This window comes from Capricornis sumatraensis, chromosome 15 (assembly GCF_032405125.1).
Source record: "Capricornis sumatraensis isolate serow.1 chromosome 15, serow.2, whole genome shotgun sequence".
In the NCBI taxonomy this organism is placed as follows: Eukaryota; Metazoa; Chordata; class Mammalia; order Artiodactyla; family Bovidae; genus Capricornis; species Capricornis sumatraensis.
In genome coordinates, this window is record NC_091083.1 from 46,821,887 (window position 1) to 46,836,033 (window position 14,147).

Below are 14,147 nucleotides of genomic sequence, written 5' to 3' on the forward strand. Positions count from 1 at the left end.
ATTTTTTCTTCTGCCTTCAGAGGTTGTAAACAACAGGAAGTTAACATGCCAGCTGCACTGTCCAGTGTTAGCTGATACATTGTAGGAGGAAGAGCATGATTAAACCAGTACATTTGGAGGCAGAAGAAGACTGAAGTCAGTTAACTCGTTGATTTTTTTTTTTTATCAGTATAACCTTAAGTATCATATAATGATGAGATGGGCTAACAATTGTTGACCATATGTTGCATGGAAACTTCCACATAACAATCATTTCATTTTTCTGATTATGAAGCCCAATCTTGATCCAACATCAGCTGAAACAGTATTAACACCACACATATATAAATCACACAGTTTAGAAGTGTTTAATATGAATAAGCATGTTTCAAAATGTAATCCCTTAATAAAGAATCAAAACATCAAATGAAAAGAAATTTGCCTTTTTGTATTTCCCAACAGCAAATTATTTTTCTTTACAGACCTGAGAAGGGTGAAACCCTGAAAAGGATATTAAAGGCAGGCATTTTGGCAAAGTGCTTAGTGATGTGTGCTGTGCTTAGTTGCTCACTCGTCTCTGACTGTTTGCCACCCCATGGACTGTAGTTTGCTAGGCTCCTCTGTCCATGGGATTCTCTAGGCAAGAATACCGGAGTGGGTTGCCATTCCCTTCTCCAGAGGATCTTCCTGACCCAGGGATGAAACAAGAGTCTCTGCATTGCAGGCAGATTCTCTACTGTCTGAGTTATAAGGAAGTCCCCTGCAGGGAAAGCTATATATATATATATATATATATATACGATGCCAGGGACAAAGGATTCAGGGTGGAGAAATAGACAAGCCCATATATTAATAAAACCCTGAGTAGAACTGGTATGTGGTTTTGGGGATAGTAAGGCATTCAAAAACAGTCACAAATTCAGGAGAATCAGAAAGCTACCCAACGGGCCGGGCAAGATGTTGACTCACGAATGAACTGAGTTGCCCTTAATTTTCCTGTTTGGCTGATCCCAGGAGTAGGAGCATGGGAAACCAACTAGCTAAGTCTACTCAGGACAAGGAATAAGTCTGCCAAGAGCAAGTATTTGCCTCGTGTTTCAAATAGCCAATATGAACACACACAGACACACAAGAACATTCACACCTGACACAGAAGAAAGGAAGGAAAGGAGGGAATGAGGGAGGAAGAAAAACAGAAAGGGAGGAAGAAATAAAGAAAGAAAGAGTGGAAACCATGGTCCAGGAAAGGAAGAAAATAAACCGGCACCAGCTCTTTCTGCACAATCAGAGGAGCCACACTTAGTGCACAGTGAGTGTCACAGACTGTCCTGGGGAGGAGCTCCAGGTGGGCAAGAGGACAGGATGCGGAGCTCAGCTCCTGCAGGAGCTGAGGAACGGGGGCTCGGAGGTCCTCCCTGGAGAGACCCGCGCACACCACGCACTGGGCACTGCAGCCCTGGGATGACCCCAGGAGGTCACGGCCCCACAGCCACTGTGAACCCAGGGGGACCCACAGGAGGCCTGAGAACCTGACTCCTCTCCTGAGACACGCACCCGCTCCTGCTCCTGGAACAGACTGAGGGGGCAGCCAGATGCTACCCAGGACTCAGCCAGTTTACTGGGCAGCCCGTGTGCCCCCTGGCCCACAGATGCCCCCTCATGGCCTCTGGATCCAGGTCACTCCCCCTGGGGCGAGGGCTGCCCATGCTGGGCAGAGTGGGCAGTGGGGTTGGGGGGTGTACAGAGCCAGCTCAGACCAGCAGGATGTCTGGATGGGGCAGGGTGGCCATCAGAGAGGGGCCGGAGGAACAGGGTCTGAGGCTCTGACGGTGTGCCAGGGCTGCACCACAGGCAAGGCCACCCGCACCAGGGGCTGCTCCAGCGTGCCTCCCTCCAGCTCTGCCACCCTCTGGGGCAAAGGTGCCAGAGTAGGGGAGAGGGGTGCACACTTACAAGGTGGAACCAAGTTAAGCCCAACAGTTAGGGCTTCTGCTTCAGCGCCTTGGGACATGCCTGGTCCAGTAGGGTGTGGACAGCCACAGAGCATAAGAAAAGCCTCTGCTCACACTTGGCTCTGGATCTAGCCTCCCTTTCCACTTTCCACCATACTGCCAGCTGCCAGTACACCCTGGGGAAGGCATGACCTTGGCCCACTCTGCTCCAACTCTGTCCCAAAGCCTCCAAGCACACAGACTGCACAGGGACATGTCCACGCAAGAACACCCCTGCAAGACTGGTACAGGTAACTTCTTCACCTAATTTCATACATTTGGAGGAAGTTAAGCAAATTGAGAAGACAGAGAAATTTGTTTCAAGTTAAAGAATAAGAAAAAAAAAAAGTCCTGCAAAAATAGCTAATAAGACAGATAACTCACCAAAATAATGGACCATATTTCAAAGAATCGGTAATAAGAATTCTAACTTCACAAGGGAAAAATAGATGAACACAATGAGAGTATTAAGAAGTATAACTAGAAAATATTAAAAACAATAACCAGTCAGAACTGAAGAATATGATAACTCAGAGGGAAAAACACACTAGGAAGAAATAATAGCAGGCTAGGTGATACAGAATTCAGAAGTAATCTGAAAGATACCACTATTGAAATCATGCAATAAAAACAGAAAAAGAAAAGCAAATTTTAAAGAAGAGAATAGTTTAATGGGAGGGAGGCTCCAACGGGAGGGGACCTATGTATACATGGCTGATTCATTTTGTTGTACAGCAGAAACTAACACAACATTGTAAAGCAATTATCCTTTAATTTAAAAAAGAGAACTGTTTAAAGGGCCACTGGGACAACATCAGGTATAGTAATATCCACATTCTAGGAGTCCCAGAAGGAAGAGAGAGAGAAAGGGGCAGAAAAGACATTTGATGGAATTCTGACCCCAAATAACCAGAACCCAAAGAAGGGAAAAATTATCCAGATGCAGGAATCACAGAGAGTCTCAAACAACATAAAACCAAAGCTGCCCACACCAAGATGTATCACAGTCAAAATGGCAAATGTTACAGATAGAGAATTCTCAAGGCAGCAAGAGAAAAACAACATGTCACAGACAAGGAAAAGCCCATTAGATTATTGGTTGATTTTCCTGCAGAAACTATGTAGGCAGAAGACTATTCCATGATCTTTCTGAAATACCAAAAGGAAAAAAATGCAAGATAACCTACAAGATTATCATTCAGAATTGAAGGAGACCTAAAAAAACTTCTCAGACAAGCAAAAACTAAAATAATTTATCAATAATAAAATAATCAGAAAAGAAATGTTAAAGGATCTTCTCTAAGTGGAAAAAAAGATGCCACCAAGAAGTAAGAGTTTATAGGAAAGGAAGAATATGACATCAAGAACACAAAATGTGCGAGAGGAGAGTAAAAAAAGCAAATCCTTTAAAATGTGTTTGAACTTAAATAGTTATCAAATTAAAATGAGGACATACAGCTTGAATTTAACATATATGGACCCCACAGGAATCACCAGTCAAAAATCTACAATCAATACACAAAAACGAGAGAGAAAGGAACACAAGCATACAACTAAAGAAAATCTTTAAACCACAAGTCGCTGCTGTTCAGTTGCTCAGTCACGTCTGACCCTGTGACACCATGGACTGAAGCATGCCAGGCTTCCTTGACCTTCACCATCTCCTGGAGTTTGCTCAAACTCAAGTCCATTGAATCGGTGATGTCACCCTACCATCTCATCCTCTGTTGGCCCTTCCTCCTCCTGCCTTCAATCTTTCCCAGCATCGGGGTCTTTTCCAATGAGCTGGCTCTTCACATCAAGTTGCCAAAGTATTGGAGCTTCAGCTTCAGCATCAGGCCTTCCAAAGAATATTCAGGGTTGATTTCCCTTAGGATTGACTGGTTTGATCTCCTTGAAGTCCAAGGGACTCTCAGGAGCCTTCTCCAGCACCACAGTTGGAAAGCATAAAGTCTTCAGTGCTCAGCCTTCTTTGTGGTCCAGCTCTCACATCTGTACTTGACTACTGAAAAAACCATAGCTTTGACTATCTGGATAGACCTTTGCTGACAAAGTGTTATCTCTGCTTTTTAATCCACTGTCTAGTTTTGTTACAGATTTTCTTCCAAGGAGCAAGTGTCTTTTGATTTTGTGGCTACAGTCATTGTCCCCAGTGATTTTGGAGCCCAGGAAAAATCCAAGTGATTTTTGTCACTGTTTTCATTTCCCCCCATCCATTTGCCATGAACTGTTTTTGAATGTTGAGTTTTAAGCCATATTTTTCATTCTCCTCTTTTACCTTCATCAAGAGGCCAGGCAAAGAAGAATAAAAGAACAGCACAAAACTAGGGGAAAGAAAACAGAAAACAAGTAACAGAATGGCAATTAGTACAATCCTATCAATAATCACCTTAAAAGCCAATGGAATAAGCTATCTGGTCAAAAGATGGATTGGCTGATTGATTAAATAATAATAATAATAAAACACAAGTCTATCTATATGCTGCTTACAAGAGACTCACTGCAGAGCTATGTGTCTTTAGACACAGAGACTGTCAGCAAAGGGGTGAAAAAAGACATTTCACAAAGATGAAAATGACGAGACAGTAGGGGGTGGCAATACTCATATCAGACAAAATAAACTCTAAAATACAGTCTATAACAAAGGCCACAGAAGAGCATTACAGAGTGTTGAAGGGGTCAGTACAGAAAGAGAATATAACATTGGTTAACATATACGCATCAGGATGTTGAGGAGTATAACTGATGCTGTCGCTCCATCAGCATGGCATTTCACCTCGAGTATGTCTGTGGTTAAGATCATTTTTATTTTTACCTCTACTCCTTTGCAGACCTCAGCCATGGGCAGTTTTCCATGCTTTGGAAAGGGACAGCGGTTATTGTTTTAATTAATTTCTGAAAACCGGGAGATCACAGACTCTTTTTTACTTTATTTTCTGCAGGACATACAGTTTCTGTGGCAAATAAATGCTGAGGTACAGAAAATGCCATACCTTTTTATTGTCACATACATGTGACAGTAAATCTGGGGTTTGCTGGATGGTGAGGAATGAATGAGCTCTCTTCCACTGGTCTACGAGATCTGTTGTGTACATTAGACGTGTCATGCATCCACAAGGTCAGGGTTCTTCCCTGAAAGGGGGAACTAAAGATGTTTTAGAGATGAAGACCACAGTCTTTATTGAAAGCAACTTCAAGAGTTTGTGAACAAATAATAAGAGAAATGACTTGAATATCTGTATATTAGAACAATAGTCCTTGATACCCGTTTCTGCTGTGAATGCCAAAATTCATGTGAAACCTTCCAGGTACTGTCTAAGAGAGACTCTTTGTGGTCTGGAGAATAAGAAAAGGGTCTTCTGGTGTGGAGGTCTTTTCTCCCAGCATGGTCCCAAGCTGTCTTCCATTCACACACTCGTACAGGCCATTATGTTAAAACTTTTTCACTTGTTTCTCTTTTATATCAACAATTAGATGCTGAGACCTCAAAGCAGTAACTCTCTTTTTCCCTGGAGCTGAGCTGACCACCATTCAGGCAGCTGGACTTGAATGCACAAAGGACTTGCAACAATGGGTATTTCTGTGGGGCTAAGTCCCTGATGATGGGGATACTCCCAAGTCTTGGTTCTGTATCTAGAATAGAGTATGTTCTTCAGCTACCCTTTCCATGAAGGAGCATGTTTGAAATGAAAAACTGTGCTTCCTTCCCACTCATCTGAATTTGTGGATGGAAGTCATGAACACTATAGTGAGAAGACTTTCCTAGTTACCAGATCAAGAACAATAGAGGTACTTACTTAAGGACATGAAGACTGTGTTTTTATTGAAGATGGATTGGATGAACACTCAGCAGATATTGAAATGCATGTTACCTAAAAAGAGCTCCTTGAACGCTTATTTGAGAATCTGAGCATTTCTTATACATTATTATCAACTCCTTCTGTAAAAAGATGATGTTTATTGACGTAGCACTTTATTCCTATTGTGATCTGATCACACTTATCCTCTGATTGTTACTGGCCTTCAAGTTCCCTCAAACTCTGAGATCCGGTAGGTGTAAGAATACAAAGATGAAGAAGAACAGGTGGTGGTTCTGAGACATGGAGGGGAGGGAACAAAAGCCGGAACCGTAACCAAAGCCCAGGTGATCAAACACCAGGGCCATCATCACCTGGAGCTTACCATCATCCTGTCCCCACAGTTACTATGGTTTGGGATGCACTGTGTAGAAAACTGAAGACAAAGAGAAACAGAAGTTGGTATCGGAGGGTGTGGAGAGAACAAGCAAGAGTGCTTGGTGCAATATTTGTGGAAAAATGTGTTTCCTTTCCTATGTGTTGGCTGCTCACACAGACTGCAACAGTTTCTACCATGTCCATGTCTGAGTGAGGGAGTGAAGTCGCTCAGTCGTGTCCGACTCTTTGCCACCCCATGGACTGTAGCATACCAGGCTCCTCCATCCGTGGGATTTTCCAGGCAAGGGTACTGGAGTGGGTTGCCATTTCCCTCTCCAGAGGATCTTCCCAACCCAGGGATCGAACCCGGATCTCCCACATTGCAGGCATACGCTTTACCGTCTGAGCCACCAGGGAAGCCTTGTCTGCTGCTTGGGAAACACTAGGACTAGTTCAGGAGAAGGCGATGGCACCCCACTCCAGGACTCTTGCCTGGAAAACCCCATAGACGGAGGAGCCTGGTAGGCTGCAGTCCATGGGGTCGCGAAGAGTCGGACACGACTGAGCGACTTCACTTTCACTTTTCATTTTCATGCCTTGGAGTAGGAAATGGCAACCCACTCCAGTGTTCTTGCTTGGAGAATCTCAGGGACGGCAGAGCCTGGTGGGCTGCCGTCTATGGGGTTGCACAGAGTCGGACACGACTGAAGCGACTTAGCAGCAGCAGCAGCAGCAGCAGTAGAGCAGCTCGGTAGTTCTGCTTTAGCAGATGGATGTGGCTCTTGTCAGAGGAGCTGTGCACCTTTCCATCTAGTTTTTCATATGTTTGGCTATACTGTGGTCAACTAACCTGGTCTTCATTTCAGCACAGTGCTATGATCCCCAGTCAGCGAGTGGGGAAAAATCCTCTTCATGTCTGGACTCAGAACTAACTCACCACTTCTGGGAAATATCACTGCTGCTGCTGCTAAGTCACTTCAGTCGTGTCCAACTCTGTGCGACCCTCAGACGGCAGCCCACCAGGCTCCCCCATCCCCAGGATCAAAAGTTTAATTATGGACATATTAAGGATTCAAAAGTAAAGATCACCAAGAGACCTTGGTGAATCAAGCAATTTGAAATAAGGTTTTTAGGGTGTTTCCAGGAAGTTCCATGCTATTCAGCTTTATCGGAAATAGAATTTGCACAGACTTTTTTCCCCTTTCTGTGGATTGTCTTTTCGGTCTCTTGATAATTTCTTTGATACAAAAACATTCTGAATTTTGACGAAATTTATTTATCTATTTTTCTGCCCGTGCTTATTATGAAACATCAAATCTAGTATCCTGAGGCCTTCCCTCTAGTTTTTCTCCCAGGAGTTTCATAATAGTGTCTTGTATGCTTAGGTCTTTGATGCATTTTGGTGTGTATATGTGCGTGTGTGTGTGGTTTTGTGTGTGATGTAAGTTAATGGGTAACTTCTTTATTTTGAATATAGATATGAAGTTTATTCAGCACTGTTTGTTAAAAAGACTGACTTTTTCCCGTAAACGGTCTTTGCAACCTTGTCGATTATCATATATTATGTTTGTTTTTATTTCTGTGTGAGTTCTATTTCATTAGTTTTTATATCTGTCTTTATGCCATTACCCACAGTTTTTTTTTTTTTTTTTTGGTTATTGTAGCTTTGTAGTTAATTATAAAAGCTCAAATTGTGAAAAACCAAATTCTGTTCTCTGGTTTTTCTTTACTTTCTTCTTTCCAAGATTAATTTCTTCCTTTTCAAAATTGTTTTGTCTATTCAGTCTCCTTTGTAATTCCAGATGCATTTTAGTGTTAGTTTTTCTACTTCCCATTCCCCCAAATAATGTTGGCATATATAAAGTTCAATCGAATGTGTAGATCACTTTGATTAGTTTTCTCATCTTAATATTAAGTCTTTCATTCATGAAACATAGTTGCTGTCTTTACTTCCTTCAAACAAATTTCGTAATACTAATCATCCTTTTTTTTTTTTTTTTTTTGCCTTTTTGGTTATTTCCAAATGCATTATTTTTTCATGTTTTTTTTTCCAGTGGAAATGCTTCAAAGTTTTTTTTTTCAGATTGTTCATTCTTAGTGTATACAAATGTAACTGACTTTTCTGTTTTGATATTGCCTCCTACACCTCTGCTAAAATTATTTATTAGCTGTAACAGTTTTTTGTTTTATCTTTATGATTTTCTACATACATGATCATGTCATCTCAGAACAGAGATAATTTTCCTACTTTTGAATGCATATTTTTTTTATTACTGTAGCTGAAACTGATGATTGCATGTTTACCATGAGTGGTAAAAATTGGTAAAACTTTTATATGATTGATCTTAACCAAAAATGCTTTCAGTCTTTTATCACTGAATCTGATGTTGTGGTTTTCATGTATAGGCTTCATTATGTTGAGAAAGCTTCTTTCTATTTCTGATTTATTGATTTTTTTTTATTATAAAAGGATATTGAGTTGTATCACGGTCTTTTTTCCACATCACTTGTTATTATCATGTGATTTTCCCCCTTCTTTTTGTTAATATGGTGTATTGGTTTTACTAAAATAAGTATGTACACAGTTGTTGCCCAGGTAAGAGTCTCATTTGGTCATGATGTATAATTTTTAGTATGCTCCTGAATTCAATTTTTGAGTATTTTATTGAGAATTTTTGTAGCAATCATCATCTGAAACATCTGTTTGTAATTGATTTTTCTGTAGTATCTTTGTCTGCAATTGGTCTCTGGCTAATGCTGGCCTGATGGAATGTGTTGGAAAGTATTGCTTCCTCTCCAATAATTTTTGGAGAATGATTGCTGTTAATTCTGCTACAAATGCTCAGCAGAATTTACTAGCGTGATCATCTGGCCCTGGGCTTCTCTTTCTTGAGAGTCTCCTAATTACTGATTCAATCTGCTTGAATAAGTAGGAGTAAGTCTACTCAGGCTTTCTGTTCCTTCAGGATTTTGTCTTCATAGACTGTGTGTCTCTAGAAATTTTCCATTTTAACTAGATTATTCAGTGTGTTGGCATACTGTTGTTCATAGCACCTCTTTCTATTTCCTCATTGGTCTTCCGTCTAGTTGTTTTATTGATTATTGAAAGTAGATATTAATGTCTCCAAGTAGTGCTATAGTGCTGTCTATTTTTCCCTTCAATTCTATCTATCTTGGCTTCATATATATATTTATTCTAAGATATATATATACTCTGAAGCTGAAACTCCAATACTTTGGCCACCTGATGCGAAGAACTGACTCACTGGAAAAGACCCTGATGCTGGGAAAGATTAAAGGCAGGTGGAGAAGGGGACCACAGAAGAAGAGATCATCGTAGGATGGCATCATCGACTCAATGGACTTGAGTTTGAGAAAGCTCTGGGAGTTGGTAGTGGACAGGGAAGCCTGGCATGCTGCAGTTCATGGGGCTGCAAAGAGTCAGACACGACTGAGCAACTGAACTAAACTGAGTGTGGTCACACCAGCTCTCTTTCAGTTACTGTTTACATAGAATGTCTTTTGTCACTTTTTTCTTTCAAAGAATTTGTGTCCTTAGATTTACAGTGAATCACTTATAATGACATAAATTTGATATATTTAAAAAAAAATCTATTCTGACAATATATACTATTTGAACTTGGAGTTTATTTACATTAAACATAATAACTGATAGGAAAATACTTTTGCCTTTTTATATTTTTTGGTGTGACTTAGTTCCTTATTTCCTCTATTACCACTTTCCTTAGTGTCCAGATGATTTTTCATAGTGACATCTTTGATTCTCATCTCTTTTATATTTATGTTCCATATACTCTACTTTATTTTCTTTGTTGTTATCATAGGAATCACATATAACATTGTTAAGTTATAATAATATCTTGAAAAGAACAGAGAAACACAGTGAGAACGTCAACAAAGAGCTAGAAAATATAAAAAAAAAAGACTCAATGAGAGCTGAATAACACAATAGATGAAATAAAAATTAGAAGGAGTTAACAACAGGCTAGCCAATACAGAATAATGCATAAGCAAGCTAGAAGACAGAATAATGGAAATCATTCAATCAGAACAGTAAAAAGAAAAACCAATTTTTATAAGCGTGGTCTCCTGGGACAAGATCAACTGTAGTAACATTCAGAGAATAGTAGTCCCAGGAGACGAGTGAGAGAAAGGCACAGAAAAATGCATTTGATGAAATTATGACAGAGAATTTCCCAAACCTAAAGAAAGGAAAAGACATCCAGATGCCAGAAGTACAGAGAGTCCCAAACAAATGAAACCAAGGAGACCCACACCAAGACTTAAAACTGTCAAATATTAAAGAGAAAATTTCAAAGGGAGCAAGAGAAACACAGAGTCTCATATAAAGGAATCCCACAAGGCTCTCAATTGATTTGCAGCTGAAATATTATAGGCCAGAATGGAGTTACATAATATATTTAAAATACTGAAAGGATAAAAATATCTACAACCAAGGACCTTCTACCCAGTAATATTGTCATGAAGAACTGAAGAAGAGATACATAGTTTCCTAGAGAAGCACAGCTGAGATCCTCACTAAACTGACCCTACAGTAAATGGTAAGTGTCAGTCTCAGTCATGCCCGATGCTTCGCAACCCACCCCATGGACTGTAGCCCACTAGGCTCCTCTGCCCATGGGATTTCCCAGGCAAGAATACTGGAGTGGGTTGCCATTTGCTTTTCCAGGGGATTTTCCCAACTCAGGTATCAAACCCGGGCCTCCTTCATTGCAGGCAGATTCTTTACCATCTGAGCCACCATGGAAGCCTGTTTTTTTCTTTGAAAATAAAAGGCTATTTCTTATAGAAAATAAGGAAATACAGAAAGGGAAAAAACCCCATAGCAAAAGCGAATATATAGCAAAGGAAGTGCATGTACCACTGAAATAAACTAGTAAAACTATAGTAAATAGTTAAGAGATAGACTTGAAGATATAAAGCATGACATCCAAAACACAAAACACTTGGAAGTGATGTAGATCTTTCAGTGTGTGTGTGTTAGTCGCTCAGTCATGGCCGACTCTTTGAGACCCCATGGACTGCAGCCCACCAGGCTTCTCTGTCCATGAGATTTTCCAGGCACGGATACTGGAGTGGGTTGCCATTTCCTTCTCCAGGGGATCTTCCTGATCCAGGGATCAAACCCGGGTCTCCTGCACTCCAGGCAGATTTTTTACCAACTGAGCTACAAGGGAAACGCAGATCTTTCAGAGTGTGCATGAACTTTAATGACATCTGTTTTAAATAGATAGATACAGTTATAAAGGACAGTGTTTTCAACTATCAGTGGTGGGAAAGCTAGATATCCACATGTAAAAAGAAGTTGGGAGTGGACCTTATAGAAAAAACAACTCCAAATGCTTCTGAGATCTAGACACACAAAATATAAATATGAAACTCACAGAAGAAAACCTCTGGAAAAAGTTTCTCATCATTGGATATGGTCACAATTTGGGGGACTTGACACCAAAAGTACAGGCAATAAAAGAAAAAAATATTATTAGTCTTTATCCAAATTCAAAACTATTTTGCACTGAAACAAATTACCAGAGAGGGGAAAGACAAACCACGGGATGGGAAAAAAATCTTTCAAATCACATTTGTGATAAAGCTGTCAACACTTTACCACACATTGTCTTTGCTCAACTGACAGACATTGCATGGTATCCCTTAGTCGTTTTTGTTGACTATTTCCATAATATTATTCTTGGTTATACCTTCCTGTTGATACAACATTGGGATTTTTTATATTTAATCACTTTACTTGAGTTTATCTTGAATACCACCTCTTCTCTCCTAAACTCAGACTGTTTTCTATAGTGTTTGGATTTATGCCTTGAAATAATCCTTGAACTAATCTTTAGCCATCTAGGGTTTGGAGTTGAGGTTCTTGCAGATCTCCTGCGGGTCCCCCTGGGTTCACAGCAGCTATGGGGCTGTGACCTCATGGGGTTGTCCCAGGGCTGCGGTGCTCAGTGCTTGGTGTTCACGGGTCTCTCCAGGGAGGACCTCCGAGCCCCTGTCCCCACTCCTCATCTGGGGCCCTCCCAGGGACTCAGTCCTGATCCCTTCTCTTCCCTTCCCACCCAGCTCCATGTGGACAGTTCTTTACAGCCTTGGTGTGGACAAGGCTTCCTGCTAGTGTCGTGTGTTTTCAGGAGATGGGACCCTGATGTGCTTCTGGGGGAGCTGAGCTCAGCGTCCTCTTGCCCATCTGGAGCTCCTCCTCAGGACAGTGTGTGACACTCACTGTTCACTAAGTGTGGCTCCTGTGACTGTTCAGGAAGAGTCAGTGCCGATTTATTTTCTTCCTTTCCTGGACCATGGTTTCCTTTTTCTTTTTTTCTTTCTTTCTCCTTCCTTCCTTCTTTTCTTTCTGGTGTGTGTGTGTGTGTGTGTGTGTGTATGCGTTCCTGTGTATGTGTGTGTGTGTGTATGTATTCCTGGGTGTGTATGCATTCATTGGGTACTTGAAACAACAGGCAACTACTCACTCTTGGTTGATTTCCTGCACATCATGACTGGCCTTCACTAGTTAACTTGGCATGCTCCTTGTCCTGGGATCAGTCCAAAAGAAAGCTAAGGGCTGCTCAGTTTATTTCTGCATCAACATCTTGCCTGGTACACGGGTGACTGTTTTATTCCCATGAATATACGGCTGTTTTTGAATGCCCTATGTCCCCCCAATCCACATGGCAGTTCTACTCAGGGTTTTACATAGTCTAGTCTAGGTCTCCACCCTTAATCCTTTGTCCCTGGTCCCACATATGTATAGCCCCCCTGCAGCTATAATGAGACACTCCAGCTGCTCTTCAGTTTAAGTTTGTTTAGGAAAAGCAGACCTTCATCTTCAGGCTGTCCCCAAGTAGGTTGCAACATTGCATTAAGGCTTTCTGTGATCACTCTGGTTTGAGGGAGCTGAGCCACCGCTCTTTGCAGATCAAGACTGCACTGCCCCAGGCAGGAGGAGGGTAAGGAGAGTAAAAACACCACAAAATGTCCTTCCATCCTGTTCTGGATTTTTCATGATTATGTGTTCACTTTGTTGCCATAGATTTTGTTTGACTGTTTTCTAGAGCTCATATGACATTTTTCATCTGGCTTCTGATTGTTCTCTCATGTTTCTAAGGGAGAATTCAATACATCCTAGCCCACCATTTTGCTCACGTAACTCTGTTAAATTTTATTTGGTTTCACAACATTTCACTATATCAGTGACTCACAATTTCCCTTACTTATCCCAAAGTTGTTACAATTTAACTTGCTTACAAGTTTTTCTTTCACCGGTAAGGCTGAGCAAAATAGCAAAGTATGTAATATATGTATAATTTATATTATGATAGCTTTCTAAAAGTTATATAACTAAGTTCAAGGTATAAACCCTCTAAGAGTCAGTTTTCACACTGCATATGGTATGCAAAAACCAGCCAGAATGTGTGGCTTTGGTGTCCTTTTCAGGATTTCACCACCATCAGGTCTGTAAAGCAAAATAATTTTGCTGGTGGTAAAAATTAAAGGCAAATTTATTTTCATTTCAAGTTTTCATTCTTTATGAAGGGGTATGAGTCTGAGTGAACTCCGGGAGTTAGTGATGGACAGGGAGGCCTGGCGTGCTGCGATTCACGGGGTTGCAAAGAGCTGGACATGACTGAGCGATGAACTGAAGATTTTTTTTAAATGCTTATTAATCACTCCTTTCAATTGTGTGATTCTCTGTATGAATGTATTTGTACTGTAAGATTCAGCTTCATAATTAGAAAAATGAAAAAAGACAACTATGTGGAAGTTTCTAGTCTAACATACAGTTAATACTTGTTCGGCCAACCTCATCAAAATGTATCTTAAGATTATACTGATAAAAAAACCCAAGCAAGCCAACTGGCTTTAATTCTCTTCTTACTCCATGGGAAATAATTTAATCATGCTCCTCCTACAATGCATCTGCTAACATTGGACAGTGCAGCTGGGGCGTTACCTT